Below are 10416 nucleotides of genomic sequence, written 5' to 3'. Positions count from 1 at the left end.
GGTATTTATACGGCTGTACCCTTAAAAAAACAAACAAACAAAAAACAAAACAAAACAAAACAACAACATCAAAACCCACAATCTTAACGGGCGCTATAGGCGACAATTGTGCCTGGCACAGGTTACATCCCGTTCCAATCGATTTCCAGCCCCGATACCTGCCTCTTCCCCATCCCATGTGATTCGCAGGCTGGGTGTGTGGTGGCTGGCCCATCATATTTCTCTCACTCTTTCTCTGCCCTTTTCCAACCCGGAAGAGCTCTGATCTCTAGACAGACAGGAGGAGGAGAGGAGGAGGTCAGAGATTTGGGTGGGTGTTCAGAGGATGTGGATCACCCACGTTTTACTTCTCGCTGGGAGCTCGAGAGATGCCAGCAGCAGCAGCAGCAGCCGGAGCAGTCGAGTCTGCCTGTCATTGCTGCCTTTAGATCTTCAGCAGATCAGGAAAAAATAAAAAGCAGCTGCCCAGGTCAGTGAATATTGAGATTCTCCCCACCCCCCTCACTCGTTCCCTTCTCCACGTGGAGAGAATTAGAAGGGATCTCGGCTCACAGGGGCAGCGGGCGCTGGCTGAAATGTAACACGACCCCACTCTTATTTGCCTTCAGTCGCTGGAGCGAGTTGGATTTTTCTCAGTGACCTTGGGGGAAGACACAACTTGCCCGAGAGCGTGTTACCTCTCAAAGCTGGGGGGGGGGGAAGCATTGGAAGAGGTTGACAACAACTGCTTTGCCTGTAGGTGCTAGCGCATATAGCCGGGGACAGGGGCTGCTTTCACAGATGGCATCGCACATGGGTATGTGTAGACGGAGGGCATGAGAGAAGTGTATCCGCGTGTGTTTACTGCGGTGTGGATTATAGATGCGTGGGTCATGACATTAGACAGGTATGTGCGAGTAATGACATGTGATAGACTGCAATTGATTAATGAGAGAAGAGGTGTATACACACTCTCCCCTAAATATAGATTATTTTGGTATATCTAATCTCTCTCGCACACACACTTGCATATATTAGGTAGCCATAATAAGTACACCTACGGATACGTGTACCAGGAACATATATAGCCCATCTCTATCACACACATCTGCATGTGCGTATACATAAAATCCTGCGCTGTTTTCTACCAGACTGCATCAGATCACACCTCCACACACATATAGTCGCTCCGCAATCTCCTTGGCTGTGTTCGGAGCGTGATCTATTTAGATCCTGCTCTCTATGTAATCTGGTTTCTAAAGAACGGTAGAGGGTCTGGCTGGACTTGTGGGGTGTTTGAAGACAGGTTTCTTGAAGGGACTGGTACCTGTATAATGGTGAATGATGATTTCACTACATCCTAAGGCGTCTCTGGATCCCTCCTCCCTCCCTCCCCAAACTAGCCACCCGCTAGCTCATGTAGGGTATTTAAACTAGTAATTGGGTGCCTTGGAAATGTATTTGAGTGTTAAGAAATGAGCATTAGCTGTAATGGAGCTCATTCAAAAATGTCAGCTCCTCTTACCTTCATTTGTCCATAAATAGGAGCGGGAGCATTAGGTGATGGATTTTACTGTAACCGGATAATTAATACTCATTGGATATACTTGTTTTCTTCATTATTTATGGACGGCAGTTGTAAAGCTAGATAGAGCGGGTCTTTTGTGAAAGGCTCGTGTCATTTGGTGTGGTGTGTGTGTATTTCAAGTTGTAGACCTGCATTTGTGTGTGTCCGAGAGAATGTGAAGTTTGAGTATTTCGAGGTTTATTCCTTTGTGTGTGTTGTTAATTAGGCTTTGTGTTACTGTGTTTCACTGCGTTACTTAGGATATTAAGTTTGTTTCCAACCGTGTGTTGTGCGAGCCTGGGCATTGTTAATGTATGTTTCCCTCTCTGTGTTGTATGAGTTTGTGGTTAGTGTGTGTTGTCATCTGTGTAGTGTGTGAGTTTGTGTGTCTTTCGGTTCCCATGGGGCTTTCGGTTCCCAGGCCGTGTTAGCGTGTAGTTCCATAGGTGGATTGTGTTAAGGTGTGTCAGCTTTGTGTTGTGTTAGCGGGTTCGTTCTGCAGCCTGGGTGTTCGTGTTTCAGTCTTTGTGTTAAGTTGCGGGGCCCGTAGGTAGGGGGACAGAATCGATCCAATTAAACTCAAATGTCCTCAAGATCCCCTAAAAGGCCCGAAGAGACCTTAGGAGAGTCGCTGTTTAGACACCAGCCGATCACTTCGCAGCAATGACCGGCCTCGAGAACTACGGATTTATCTAGCAAACGCCCGCTTCCGTCCGGGAGATTTTAGAGAGGAAAAGCCCCATGTGAGAGCGTTTACCTAGGGCAGATAATGTGTCTTCAGTCTGACAATCCCTTTCAGATCCAGCGTCCCACCGAACAAGGAAAGCGATGGAACAGCACAGGACAAAACAGCTGGTGTAAATGTCTCGGTTTTTTTCAGATTCCCCTGAATCGAGATCGGGGACATAAAACGATCCATCTGCAGCGAGGTTACATTTAGCAAAGGGCAAATTAAACCAGATTTCAGCTTCTGTTTTCACGAAAAAAAAAAAAAAAGGACCCCTTCGCTGTGTGTGTATGTCCGCATGCATCGATGTGTGTATATCTGGAGAAGTGTATGATGTGTGTGTGCCTCCTGCGGTGTCTGCAGTTTTGTGACTGTCACACCAAAAATACACATCCATGTCACCGAATATATATGCAGAGAGGGACATAGGGATTTATTTTAGGGAATGCAGAATTTAGCTTAGGGGATACATACAGCTCTCGATTCCCTTCCAGTAGCAAGAATGAGACATTCCTTCAAGGAAGGTCACTTCCATTTTTATTCAAAACGCTCTGCTCAGTAAAGGAAAAAAGCGAAATGTTTCCCACCTCACCAGGAAATTGTGCTGCTAATTCATTCGTGGGTCCTCCTGCCCTGGCGTCTTACCTCCGTGTCTTTTCATTGTGTTTTGCTTTGTTGTGGGCCCCTGGTCTTTAAACCTGGTTATAGTTTAATTCGTAGCCATTTTGTGGGACTCCCAGGGTAAATAACGTGTCGTTTGGAATTAAAAACCCGCCGGGTTCCGAGCTGCCCTCAAGATTCCTTTAAATTCACCTTTGAATCTACAGATCCAAATTGTCCTAAACGATGAATGATGGAGAGGCGATAAATCCACCCTTACGCACGTAGACTTCATTGGGGGTGGAGGGGACAGGGAATATTTGTCTGCTTAAAAAGAAGCGAGGAATTCCTGACTAGGATGAGCATTCACTCCCCTTTCAAGGCGAATGTAGCCCACAAAAGCACCCGAGCAAGGGTCGGTAGGTTTAATGCAGGACTCGTTTGTAAATTAACTTCTTCAACTCTCGGCATTAAGATCAATCGGATGAGCTGGGGCAGGGGGGGGGGGAGGCAGGGGTCGGATAGATTTGTTTTTCTAAGTGATGATTCGAAGAGAGAATTTTATTTTTATTTTATTTGCTGTAAGACTGTCTCGGACATTTCCTCAGTGGCAGGGAATTATCTTGCTGTACCTTCGGATTTCTTTTCTCTCTCCAGCCATCTTTCCAAAAGATGGACTGATTCGTGTTAAATCTCGAAGCAGCGACGTTTGAAAGATGGGGGGGGGGGCGGTCTATTATATAATATTATTTTGTGTGTGTGTGTGATGCTGAAGAAAAAACGGAAGTGGAACTTACCAGGTCGGAACCTGAAAGTGACCTGCCTGGACAGCAAGCCCTGCTCTAGGTGGGTGTCATCACCCGTCCTAGAGCGGAGCCGGGGGTACCACTGATCCTGACGGGAAAAGCTCTTCTTTCCCCGGGCTCCTCTCTCTGTGTCTCTGCGGTGCACTTTGGGAATGTGCAAGGGGCAGCGAGGGCGCCTCTGGGACTCGCGGAGCCGGTTTTGATCCTTTCTCAGACTTTGTGTCCCGGGGCAGTAGCCCTTCTTCTCAGCTTCAAAGCGGGAGGGGGGGGGGTTCCCCCCGCAGGAAAAGGCCCAACCCCTCCCCCAATTTTCATTCTCGGAATTTGTTTTCTTACGGCAGAAGAGGGATTTCCCCCTCTCTTCACCCACCCACCCAGCAACAATTCATCTTTTTTTTTTTGGTGGGGCGGGCTGTGGGGTTAGGATCAGATAGGGGGAGGGGAAAGATCATTGGAAACGGTGTAATCAGTAGCTGATCTTTTCTCTCTTTCTGTCTGGTGTGTGCGTCTGTGTTTCCTCCCGGTTCGCAAAAAGAGAGATGAAATTATTCGAGAAACCATGTGGCTCCTTTCAGAGCCCAGGGCGCGAGGCAGCAGCTCCGTGTCCATTTAGGGCAGGGTTGCTTTACAAATAAAATAAAATAAAATAAAAATCGTAACCGAGCAGCGCTTCCTGCTTGTGGTTCCTTTTCACAGATAAAGGGGGTGGGGGAGAACAGATCATTTCTGGCTGATTCATTGCGGGAGGGGGGAGCTCTCCCCTTTCTCGTTCTTTGTTTGAACAGAACAGTTCAGCAAATCCAGCCTCATCCCCAGCCCTCTCGTTCTCACACGCCGGGCGTTAGGGGGTTGATTTGTTTCGCTTTAAGAGGTTGTGTCTTCCGCTGTCTTCATCCTAGGGGGTAACAACGCAGAATTGACATTAGGCTGCTTTCTACTTCCTCACCCCCGGCGGAGGCTGGAAGATGGGGCCCCCCCACTCTCCCCTTCCCCGCCCCCCACCCGCCTGGACAGAGCCCAAGTTGTTTTACACGGGAAAAAGTCTTCGGAGCTCTGCCCTGGGCCGTGTCCTTTGCATAACCCTCCGATTTGTAGCCCCAGGCTGTTTAGACAGCTTTACCTGTACTCCTCTCGTTCCCTGTAAAAATCCCAACCCGGCGCACGTAATTTAATCCGCTTTCAGTCAATTGTAGTCTAAAGGGGCGGGGGAGGGGCTGCTTCTTCCTTTCCCTGTCCCAAGGAGACGTAGAAATTCGGACCAGGTGCTGGTAATAATGATGGGCACCGACCTAACCCACGCCACTGAGGCTTCGAGAGGGAGAGAGACTTTTCGGGGAAGTGGTTTCCCAGCTGTTAACGGCTGGATCCCACTCTCCCAAGCTGTTCACACGGGTACGGGGACTTGTCTGGCTTTGTTCCGCGAACTCCATTCCGGTTACAGCGGCCCAGCAACCTGCAGAGACACGGGTGGCTTTGGGGCGGGCATCCCCGGTTGGGTGGGGAGCACTGGGGTACTACAGAAACCTTCTCGAGGGGAGGGGAGGGGTCGTGATCGCGCGGGGGACCTTTTGGTTTGCCTGTTTTGTGTGTGAGGGACCTATTCCAGCCAGGGAGCCTTCCCCCCCCAAATACTGCCTCTCCCCCCCCAAACCCCCGCTCCAGTTCCTGCCTGCCCCAAGCACCTGTGATTTCTGGCTCCTTTCTCGCTCTCTCAGCTGGAAAAGACATATACAGCCCGCCCTGCATGATTTCAGTGCCACGTCCCTCACCTTCAAATCGAATTAAACGCCCCCCCCCCCACGCAACCCCTATTGTTTTTTTGCTAATTGCTCCAACAATGGGCCCCTGTCAGAGCCGAGCTGTCAATTAAGGCCCCCGCTGGGGTGGGAGGAATTATGTCAACTGCACCGTACTCAGCTGGACAAGGATGGGGAAGGGACACTCCAGGCCGAGTCTAACGTGTTTGTAGCCAGTGCTGTCCGGACGGGTGTGTGTGTGTGTGTGGGGGGGGGCGATTAAGGGTTGCAAAGGGAACCCTAACTGTCCTACCTCCCCAGTAATGTTAATATTCAGGGAGCCACCATCGGTGAATAGATCGTCGTGTCATTTTCATTGCTGTTATTTTGTTATTTATGCTGTTCTTAAAACTCTATGCCCGGACTGAGTTCGGAGTATTTAGGACTAATGAAGAAACACGTCACGATTATTTTTCCTCAGAATAACGACTAATACACGTGTCATCGGAGGTGCTTGCTTTCAACCCCCCAGCCCCAAATCCCCAGCGTTCTTTCGATCACCTTTTGTTTTCACCCCCCCCCCCGCCCGCCCTTTGTCTCAAGAGCTGCCCAGAGAATTCGAAGTTAAAGAGAAGACAGAGACATTTTGAAGTGAAAGTGACAGATTTGTAACAGAAGGGTTGGGGGATGCAGGTGGAATTAGTCCAGGGCCCTTTACAAAGCGGAGTTCAGTCCTTGAGTTATAGATTTGTTAGGCCATTCTGGTCTATGCCCTAATTGTAAGACGGTTCCATAAAGTGCGTATTTCCAGTTCTACCCTCGCGCCGGATCTGATCCATATTTGCCCTACTACACATCTTTATGTTTTTGCAGTAAATTGAAACATTTCTGCTCCAAATCACTTATGTAAACAAGTTTAATGATCGCCCAAGGCTCCCAGAAACACAAGTTTTCTTTGCTGGGATTAGCAACTTTACGACTTCTGCATGGATATTCCTTCTTACTGTCTCGCCGCACGCCTGCAAGTTTATGTGGGCTTCGCTATAACTCTTTCTAAATACAGTTTTATCTCACCTAACCTGTCACGGCATCTTAACATCTGCGCTTTGATGATCATCCTATAACCACAAGGAACGAACCATTTTCATTCTCATCTTCATTCACTTTTTTTGGGGGGAGGGGCGGGGGGCGCTAAACTTCCAAGGCAATCTGCTCTAGAAATCTCGTGTTTCCCTCGAGGGCTTTCGGTCTGTATAAGGGGTCTTCATAAAATTTTCCTTGTCTCATCATAAGACGCACTGACACATTGTTCAGACAGAGAAGGGAGAAGGGGTTGCCTTTAAAATGACCCTCTGCCCGCCTCCCCCTCGCCCCCAAAAGAGAATTTCCCTTGAAATTGATGGAGTCCGGCAGGATTCCCCCTGCTGTGATCGCTTTAAGCAATAAATAACGACAGTAAATAAAAAAGTAGAATCCCTCTTACCTATAGGAGACAGCTGTGTGTCTGGGGAGAGAGACCACGCTTTTTGCAGCATCCACTCTCCGATGGTGAAATTGCCTAATGCAGAGAACAGGCTAAGAAAGGGAACCCGAGAGGCCAGCAAATGTTACCGGGGGGGGGGGTTTGCCCATGTTCCCCCCTCCATCCCAGTCCAGAGCGAGGTGGAGGGGGAGAGGAAAGAAGCGGGGATGGAGAGAGAGAGATCAGCAGGAAACGGGAATCGTGTGGACACACTGGCACCGTTACTCTGCATAAGGATGGAAGAGTTGGTCCAAACCTCATGCGTCTCAGATTAATTAATGCCCGGGGCTCCTTGAGCGCCTGATTCGTGTCGTGTGTGTGTTTATGTGTGTGTGGGTGTGTAAGCCCCCCTCCAGCCCCGAGAACCGCCTCTCTCTCTCTCTCTCTCTGCAGCCCCTCGCCTGCCTGCCTCTTGCCCCGCTAATGGGCTCCCTGGCACGCAGCATGGCTTCCATCGGCAGCATGGCTCTGAGCTCGGCCCCTGACGTCAATGCCCAGTGGCGTCGGCGAGGCTGGCCAGCGAAGGGCAATGCAGAGCGCATCAAAAGAGCAACCTCCCATTTCCCAATTACACCCTGTCAATCCAGGAGTCAAAGGGAGGCGCGGGGAGAAGCTGGGAGGCAGACACTGAATACCCCCCCTCGCAGCCCCGGCTCCATTACACAGAGCGTCCCCTTCGACTCAGCCCGGGTGCCTACCTGACTGTAGCGAGGGAACGCTCAGCCCCCCCTGTAGGCAACAAACAAGCCGTGCCAGAGCGCCCAAAAATCACTAGCGCGGTGCTCGGAGCTGTACACTCAGCAGATCCGAATGAGAGCCCGGGAGATTAGCTATTGAGTGATTAGCTCATCTCGTTTTATTGCATTAGTTAAAAGCCCTTGGACTTGTTTCTAGCCGTGACCGCCCACCTCTCTTTTAAATGTCTGGCATCCCCACAGTTCATCTTCAAACCTGCGTGGATAAACCGATATTTATCCGTTTACTCCGGCGAGCACAACAGTTCTGCGGTATGTTTTCTGTCTCTACCCCTCAGAACTGCCCAACTCAGAAAAGTAACTGAATGTAGGTAGCAATTTATCGCTACGAAGAGATTGAAGAGTTGGTCCAAATTAGACAAATTAGAATATTGCATTTTTGTAAAAAAAACAGTTCAACTGGCTTACATGCAAATATGCGCATAATAAATTCCCATTACTATTTTATCATTAAATCTCTCTCTCTGTCGGCTGTGCGCGGAGCAATTTCCAGTTTGCATATTAAACATAAGCCTGACTAATTAAAGCTTTGGAGGGCTGACGTGTGCGGAACGTTTTTATGCCTCGTTTGGTGCTGCTGCGGACCAGATCAGGGTGTCGGCCCGATGAAATGAAGCCGGGACAATGCGCGAGGCTGCATGAAGAGACTCCACGTTGAAAAGCACGCCGTTTGCTAGCTAGCCCGTAGCGCTGGGGAGTGGACTGCGCGGGTCGCCTTTTGCATGAATGAAAGGCTCATTAAAGCGCTGGGGCTTGCACTCACACCAAGCGGCTACACTACAGGATCAATCTGCTGCCCATGTATGGATCCCTCCCTGCATATACCGTTGCCTAGTAAAAAGAACAGGAGTACTTGTGGCACCTTAGAGACTAACAAATTTATTTCAGCATGAGCTTTCCTGAGCTACAGCCCACTTCTTCGGATGCAACTAATATCTAGATGTTGCCTAGTAGTTTATTGCGCTCTCGCCTTTGAAGTCCCCCCCCATCCCTGCACACTTCCATTACATTATTTATTTGCTTGACACGTTGCTATTTTGCAACCTCCTCAGGGGAAGCCGCGGGACTTGCTGCAGATTTGAAAAAGCCAGAGCCTGCGCCTGCCTGGGAGCCACTAGGGGATGCAATGGCTCAATAGACCGAAGGGCCAGAGCCTTTGCGAAAGCTCCCAGCCAATCAGGGAAGGCTTTCACAAGCGCCCACTTCCTGCTCCTTGCTGATTGGTGCACCCCCCCTTGGCAGGAGCCAGTCCCTGCCCGGCTCGCCCCGAGCCCTCTCTCACCCCCGGAGCTGGCGCGGGGCGCTCCATTTGCACGCCCGGGCCGCATGGGTGGTAATGGGGCATGAATGTTTTAATTATTACTGGTGCCGGCTGTGGAAATGAAAGTGGTCAGATGAGCGCGGACAAAAACAGGAACTTTCTCCCTCTCGCTCGTGGAGCTTGAGCCCCAGAGAGGAGATCGCAGCAAGCATGTGCCGCTGCCACTTTGTAGCTTGGTTTCGCAACCAGAAAACAAACCAACAGAACAAAAGCAAAACTCCCCCCAACAACACCCCCCTCTCAAGCCTCCTTCACTATTTTAATGGTACGTTAAACTACGCTCCGCTTGAGCTTTGTTTCCTGGATCTCTTTTTCTTCTTAACTGAATGGAATCGGGTGTAATAAAGGAACAACTCCGAAAGAATGGGGATTTCTGAAATAATGTTTCTCCGTGTTGTTCCAGCACGTTGACACACTGGAGGAACAAACACCCTCTCACACACATTCTAAAGTACAACTGTCGCCAGATTAGTCCTACTTAGCATTAACTAATTGACCTGGAAGGGGTAATGCTTTAAAATGATACATTAGTAGCTCGGCAAAGAACGTAGAGTTCCACATGGATCCTTCACCTGCTCTCTGAAACTCTTCCGAGAGTGGCCTGAAGTCACCATAGAAAATCATTTCTTGATGACCGGGTTGTGTCTTCAGATTCTGTGTATCTCCTGAACAAAGTAAGTACTGTAAGTAAGAGTAGGGATGGTGCATAGGAATGAAAGAAAATAATAATAATTAATAACATCATATAATAAGACACACGTATTGGATACGCCCTTAATAACATTTCTGTTTCACGTGCATTAGAATATTCTCCCCCTTAAAAAGTCGTGTTAACTCTTTCTCGGTATTTCCAGCCTAAGAGGGGGATGCTTTCAAAGACTTTCCGGTCACGGGGGTGAAGGGATATTGGGGGGGGGGGGGTAAAGTAGACAGGAGTAAAGCTGGGTTGCAGTTTCCTTGTGTTTCGTGCCCTGTCCCCTCCTTATCCCATGACAGGCTCCTCCCACTCAGTGCTGATGACAGTAGAACCTCCTTAAGTTGCGTCTCGCCACAGCTGTCTGTGAGCATTGAGCCGGCTGGCGCCATCCTGCTCCTTTCAGAAAGAATGCCTTCCCTGTAAAAAAAAAAAAAAAAAAGGGGGGGGGGGACAGAGAGAGAGAGAGAGCACAATCTGATCTGATCAAGCAGTTTCAGCTTCATCTCTCCTGGGTCACATACTCCTCCACCAAGGTTTGTGCTGAATTTCTTTAACAACTTTTTCTTTCTTTCTTTCTTTCTTTCTTTCTTTCTTTCTTTCTTTCTTTCTTTCTTTCGATTGCACAATAATGAATAAGCCCTGAAAATGCTTCAGGCTCTCCGCGGCCGCAATTTGCACCGCTTCTGAACTGGCGCATCGCTGGTGA

At 49.2% G+C, this 10416-nt stretch overlaps 1 protein-coding gene across 7 annotated transcripts in view; it reads left to right on the top strand.

Moving 5' to 3' along the window:
• The first annotated feature begins 361 nt into the window (after nucleotides 1–361).
• GATA3 (GATA binding protein 3) overlaps nucleotides 362–10416 on the top strand; it is a 34469-nt gene continuing 24414 nt past the window's right edge. For 6 of the 7 annotated variants that reach the window (XM_039519547.1, XM_039519545.1, XM_039519548.1 and 3 more), the window contains exon 1: nucleotides 10157–10243. The gene's annotated coding sequence lies outside the window, so the exon portion shown is untranslated. Of the gene's footprint in view, nucleotides 470–10156; nucleotides 10244–10416 lie in introns of those variants that run through there. The other variant, XM_039519544.1, reaches the window with a different exon arrangement.

This window comes from Mauremys reevesii, linkage group 1 (assembly GCF_016161935.1).
Source record: "Mauremys reevesii isolate NIE-2019 linkage group 1, ASM1616193v1, whole genome shotgun sequence".
NCBI classification, from domain to species: Eukaryota; Metazoa; Chordata; order Testudines; family Geoemydidae; genus Mauremys; species Mauremys reevesii.
This window is presented reverse-complemented; position numbering and strand designations above follow the sequence as displayed.